At 50.0% G+C, this 6,000-nt stretch overlaps 1 protein-coding gene across 1 annotated transcript in view; it reads left to right on the top strand.

The window, feature by feature from the left end:
* Positions 1-399: 399 nt before the first annotated feature.
* The window catches only part of LOC121283785 (B-cell CLL/lymphoma 9 protein-like), a 366,978-nt gene continuing 361,377 nt past the window's right edge, over positions 400-6,000 (top strand). The window contains 1 exon segment of the mRNA XM_041198498.1: positions 400-446. The gene's annotated coding sequence lies outside the window, so the exon portion shown is untranslated.

The raw sequence follows: 6,000 nt of genomic DNA, 5'->3' as shown, positions 1-6,000 counted from the left end.
ATCTGCTGCGCTCAGCAGGGGTGAGTACTGAGTTGGCACGGATCTATGTGGAGAAATGTTAATGGCTGGCTGTGCCCCCGTGATGCTCAGGGGTGTAAGAGTCTGAGTGCCAACTGTCACTGATATCAGCGCCGGCCAAGGCGGTGAGCTCTGGCTGCTTGGCCTGATTACTTTGGTTGAGGGCCATGACTCGGAGGGCTCTGCGAGGTGTTCCTCAGGTGGGGTTGGCCAGGCTGCAGTGTCGCTGCAGGTAGAGAGTGGGCTAATCAATGCTCCTCTGTTCTTTCAGGAGAAGAGAAGCCATAAAAACATCCAGAGGCCAAGGACAGGTGGAGGCACCCCAAACCTGCTCATAGTGACCAGATAGGAGATGGATGCCTTAGAGATGGAGTGCTGATGCCCAGCTCATTCCACTGGTCGTGGAGAGACAGGGGTCTGTGACGAAGGTAAGAGTGCAGTGCACAGATGTGAGTGTGTTAGTTTGTGTAAGCATTGTTGTGTTGTCTCATCCATAATGGAAACCTCAAACCTGGAGTCCCCACTGTTCATCAATAGATGATGACACCATGATGCCGATCTCCATCGTCTCACCAGCCTGCTGAGCATGCACAATGATAGTGTGATGACTAATAATAATGATATCTTGTTTTTCTCCCCAAGCTGCCATCCAGCAAATGATTGCAGGACGCCGATGAGCCACCTTTGATAGCGGAGGACCAGTGCCCGTCAGATGCACCTGCGTCACATCCCCTCTCTGCACTAGGCACCAACGCAGATACCAGCACCTTGGTGGGTACTTGATCATTGGCTACAATGTCGGTGCACAGCGGTGAGGGCACAGCACACTCGCATGAGAAACAGGCGGAGTCAGAGTGCCCAGGATGCCAGCAGTCAGAGGCCTGCTGGAGACCAGGGCAATGCTGAGTCTGAGGCAGATGATGAGCCTCTGGAGACATTCATTACATGGCAAATGATGGGTGCCCAGTGGGATGTGCAGGAGGATCTGGCAGAGATTCCTGAGGGTCTGCTTGCTATGGTCTCTGTCATGGAGGAGTCCATGCTGAGCATGCGTACTGCATTGACCATCAATATGGAGCGCACGACCTCCTCCATTAAAAGAGTGGAGAGTCTCATAGAGAGGCAACTCCAGGAACGGACTCAGGGGTCTCTGGGGTTGCACTCGAACCTGCAAGCCCTCACACAGGAAATGACATTAGGAGGTCACTGGCAGTGAGAGATATGGATGAGGTACTTAGTATCTCTGCTAGATGTCCATCCATCAATGGCAAATCAGGGAGGTCCAGACTGACCTCATGTTGGCACACAATCATCTTAACATCTGTGCGGGCTCCTCTCAGGTGCTCTGGATGATGGCACCAGCTCCTCTGCCCCCTGCCAGTGACCATGGTATTGGATGAGGCCGTGATGACTGAGGAGTGCCCAGCCATGGCACTGGACGCTCCCTCCCAGGTGGGGGCTCCACTAGCCAGAGGATAGCTGCCACGGTCAGCAAGGCCATCAGGGCAGCACAATCAGCAGGCTGCCTCCAATGCCATTGCCAGTGAGACACAGCACTCGCAAATGTAAGTTTAAGGCACCATGAGCACAAGAGGGACTGTTCTCGGGTGATCTTCTATTCTGCCATGTTTTGTTAATTTGTTCACTGGTGTGACAATTAACACCATATATCATTTTGATCATTTTCTGTGAGTGCCAACATTATATAAATTTTGTTTTTGTGTTAATGGCCTGAGTATGCTTCATGTGTTTTATAGGTGCAGGGCACTCCAGTATCTCATGTTGGACATGAGTGGCTCTAAACTTTATTGCACGGGTACTGAGTGGACTTTGGGTTCAATGGAATGGGTCATTTCAAACAGGAGGCAGCGCTCCTGGCAGGACGTGGAAGCAATGCCTTGACAGTCTCGCTGAAGGAGCATTAAATCAAGGCCTCCCTGGTGTCCCTGCCTCCCTGAAGATCCCACAGGTTTGCCTCCACGTCCTCACTGTGGTTTTCCCTGTGCTCCTCTTCTGATCCACCACTGGATTCATCATCTGTGGCCTGTGGAGCTGCCTCAAGATCTTCCTCCACTGGGTCCCCCCTTGCCAGAGCCAGATTGTGGAGAGTGCAGCACGCAACCTCTATCAGAGGGTATTGTAGTGCTCCCCCCGAACAGTCCAAGCATTTGAATCTCATCTTTAGCAAACTTATGGTCCTCTCTATCACTGCCCTTGTGGAGGCATGACTCCTATTGTACATCTGCTCTGCTTCTATCCTTGGGTGCCGGAGAGGTGTCATAAGCCACCCTTTCAATGGATAATCCTTGTCACCCATCCAGTCGAGCTGGGAGTCATGACCAGCCTTGGCACCTGTGAGTGTTGGAGGATGTATCCATCATGGGAACTGCCAGGGTATCTTGCACAGACTTGCAAAATCTGTGTTTTGCAGCCACAAACTATCTGGACGTTCATGGAGTGGAAACACTTCAAAGGCAACCGGCTGATCCACTGACGCCTTGATAGCCACGTGTGCAGTTGATGTGGGGGAACCCAACAATTGCAGTGAAGCCTCTGGCTCACTCTGCCTGGCTGGCCTTGTCTGTCCAGAAATGAATTAAAGTCATGACCTGCCTGAACAAAGCATCAGTCAGCAGCTTCACACAACTGGGGGCAGCTGATTGGGACACTCCACACAGATCCCCCTCTGGCCCCTGGAAGGAGCCAGAGGCATAGAAGTTGAGGGCTGCTGTGACCTTGAGAGCCACTGGTATGGGGTGTCCACCCACACAGTTGGAGGTGATCTGATGTATGGAGGTCACAGTCTCCCTGAAGAGACGAAGCCTCCTTCAGCACTGCACCTCTGACATGTTGAGGTAGCTGCAACGCTGCCTGTACACTCTGACAGCAGGATAGTGATGTCTTCTGTGGCTCCTTCCGCCTTGGACTTCTTGCTGGACGTTGCCTATGGGCACCTGGCCTCCTCTCCCTTCTGTCCTTCTCTTCGTCCTCAGAGGAGGTCCTACCATGGGAATGGGGAGTAGATAATCCTCATTACCAGAGAAATAGAAAGCTGTCTGGTGACTGGAAGGGCCCACATGGTATAAATCCTCTAGGGGAACAAAAATAAAAATAACTGGAAAAACCCAGCAGGTCTGGCAACATCTGCGGAGAGGAATGCAGTTAATGTTTCAAGTCCGTATGACTCTTTAACAGAACTAAATAAAAATAGAAGAAGGATGAAATATAAGCTAGTTTAAGGGGGGGTGGGACAGGTAGAGCTGGATAGGGGGCCAGTGATAGGTGGAGATAACCAAAAGATGTCACATACAAAAGGACAAAGAGGTGTTGAAGGTGGTGGTATTATCTAAGGAATGTGCTAATTTAGGGTAGAAAGCAGGACAAGCAAGGTATAGATAGCTGGGGTGGGGTGGGGTGAAGGAATCGAAATAGGCTAAAAGGTAGAGATAAAACAATGGATGGAAATACATTTAAAAATAATGGAAATAGGTGGGAAAAGAAAAAATTATATAAGTTATTGGAAAAAAAAGGGGGGGAACGAAAAGAGGGTGGGGGATGGAGAAGAGAGTTCATGGTCTAAAATTGTTGAACTCAATATTCAGTCTGGAAGGCTGTAAAGTGCCTAGTCAGAAGATGAGGTGCTGTTCCTCCAGTTTGCGTTGAGCTTCACTGGAACAATGCAGCAAGCCAAGGACAGACATGTGGGCATGAGAGCAGGGTGGAGTGTTGAAATGGCAAGCGACAGGGAGGTCTGGGTCATGCTTGCAGACAGACCGAAGGTGTTCCGCAAAGTGGTCACCCAGTTTGCGTTTGGTCTCTCCAATGTAGGGGAAACCACATTGGGAGCAACGAAGGCAGTAGACTAAATTGAGGGAAGTGCAAATGAAATGCTGCTTCCCTTGAAAGGAGTGTTTGGACCCTTGGACGGTGAGGAGAGGGGAAGTAAAGGGGCAGGTGTTGCACCTTCTGCGGTTGCATGGGAAGGTGCTGTGGGAGGGGATTGAGGTGATGGAGGAGTGGACTGGGGTGATAGAGGAGTGGACCAGGGTGTCCCAGAGGGAATGATCCCTGCGGAATGCCACCGGGGGTTGGGGGGGGTGAAGGGAAGATGTGTTTGATGGTGGTATCGTGGAGTTGGCGGAAATGGCAGAGGATGATCCTTTGAATGCGGAGGCTGATTTGGTGATAAGTGAGGACAAGGGGGACCCTATCATGTTTCTGGGAGAGAGAGGAAGGTGTGAGGGCGGATGCGCTGGAGATGGGCCGGAGACTGATGAGGACCCTGTCAACCACCATAGATGGAAAACCTCGGTTAAGGAAGAAGACGACATGTCAGAGGAACTGTTTTGGAAAGCGGCATCATCAGAACAGATGCGACGGAGGCAAAGGAACTGAGAGAATGGGCTGGAGTCCTTACAGGAAGCGGGGTGTGAGGAGCTGTAGTTGAGGTAGCTGTGGGAGTCGGTAGGCTTGTAATGGATATTGGTGGACAGTCTACCACCAGAAATTGACAGAGAGGTCAAGGAAGGGAAGGGAAGTGTCAGAGATGGACCATGTGAAAATGATGGAGGGGTGGAAATTGGAAGCAAAATTAATAAGTTTTTCCAGGTCCAGATGAGAGCATGAAGCAGCACTGAAGCAATCGGGGGTCCAGGGGCCTTGGAGACAACAACGAGTCCTGAAATGAAGGCTAGCAATGCAAAGACTGAAGTGCAAAACAGAGATAAAGCTGACTAAGCAACCAGCAGCAAACTATCTCCTAAACTCCTCACTACTCATAATGGCAACGCTCCAGCTCCTTTTTATATCGTCCTTGGATGGCAATTTGTTAAAAACGGGCAACCTGTCTGCCCGTTTTGCCCGTGCGATGAGTGTGAAATTGCCAGGAAATGTACAATTGTGGACAATAGGCTTTTTAATGTCCTTAATTGGCCCTTTAATTGTCGGTGGGTGAGGCTTCTTCTCCCGTGCATGTCCACTGACCTCAGTATTGCTGGTGTGTGTGATGATGTTGGAAAGTGCACCCGATATCATTTCACACTTTCATGTGCATTCAGGTTGAACACGTGCCTGACCTTGGAACATAAAATTCAGGCCACACAGACACAGGCACGCACACACACACACACACACACACACACACACACACACACACACACACACAAACACAGACTCGCATAATCCCACTCACTCACACATTCACATGGACTAATTCGCTCACTGAGAGTCACTCACTCACACAGGCATACTCACTCATACTCACACACACTCACATAACCACACTCATGCAGACTCATTCATCTACACAACTCACTCACTTACACAGACTCACTCACACTCACTCATTCTCACTCCCACTCACAGACTCTCTCACTCAGACATCCATCCTCCCTATTCTCGCTGCCACATTCACTCACTCACACAGCAACTCGCTGTCACAGCCACAGTCACTCACTCGCCCACACTGACCCAGTCACTCGCCCACACTGACCCACTCACACAGTGTGGTTGAGTGTGTGAGTGTGACTAAGTCAGTGTGGATAAGTGAGTCTGATTCACTCAAACACTCACACTGACTCACTCACCCACACAGACTCTCACTGACTCACACAAACATACCCTCAAACAGACTCACTCGTACGCTCACACTCACACAGACTCATTTATACTCACAATGACTCACTCATCCATACTAACTCACTCACATTCAAACAAACATCAGACGCAAACTGTCACCAAATCAGACTCACTCATACTAACATAGACACACACACACACTCATTCACTCACAGATTAACTCACACACCAAAACACACTCAAACTCACACATTTACTCACACATCACACACAAGTACTCAGTCACTCACACATACTCAGACTCACGGAGACACACACACAGACACAGTCACTCACAGATTAACTCACTCAACACCTCAGTAACACAGAAACACTCAGTCACATTCACTCACTCACACACACACA

Source organism: Carcharodon carcharias, chromosome 11 (assembly GCF_017639515.1).
Source record: "Carcharodon carcharias isolate sCarCar2 chromosome 11, sCarCar2.pri, whole genome shotgun sequence".
NCBI lineage: Eukaryota > Metazoa > Chordata > Chondrichthyes > Lamniformes > Lamnidae > Carcharodon > Carcharodon carcharias.
Note: the sequence above shows the minus strand (reverse complement) of the source record. Positions and strands in the feature narration are given on the sequence as shown.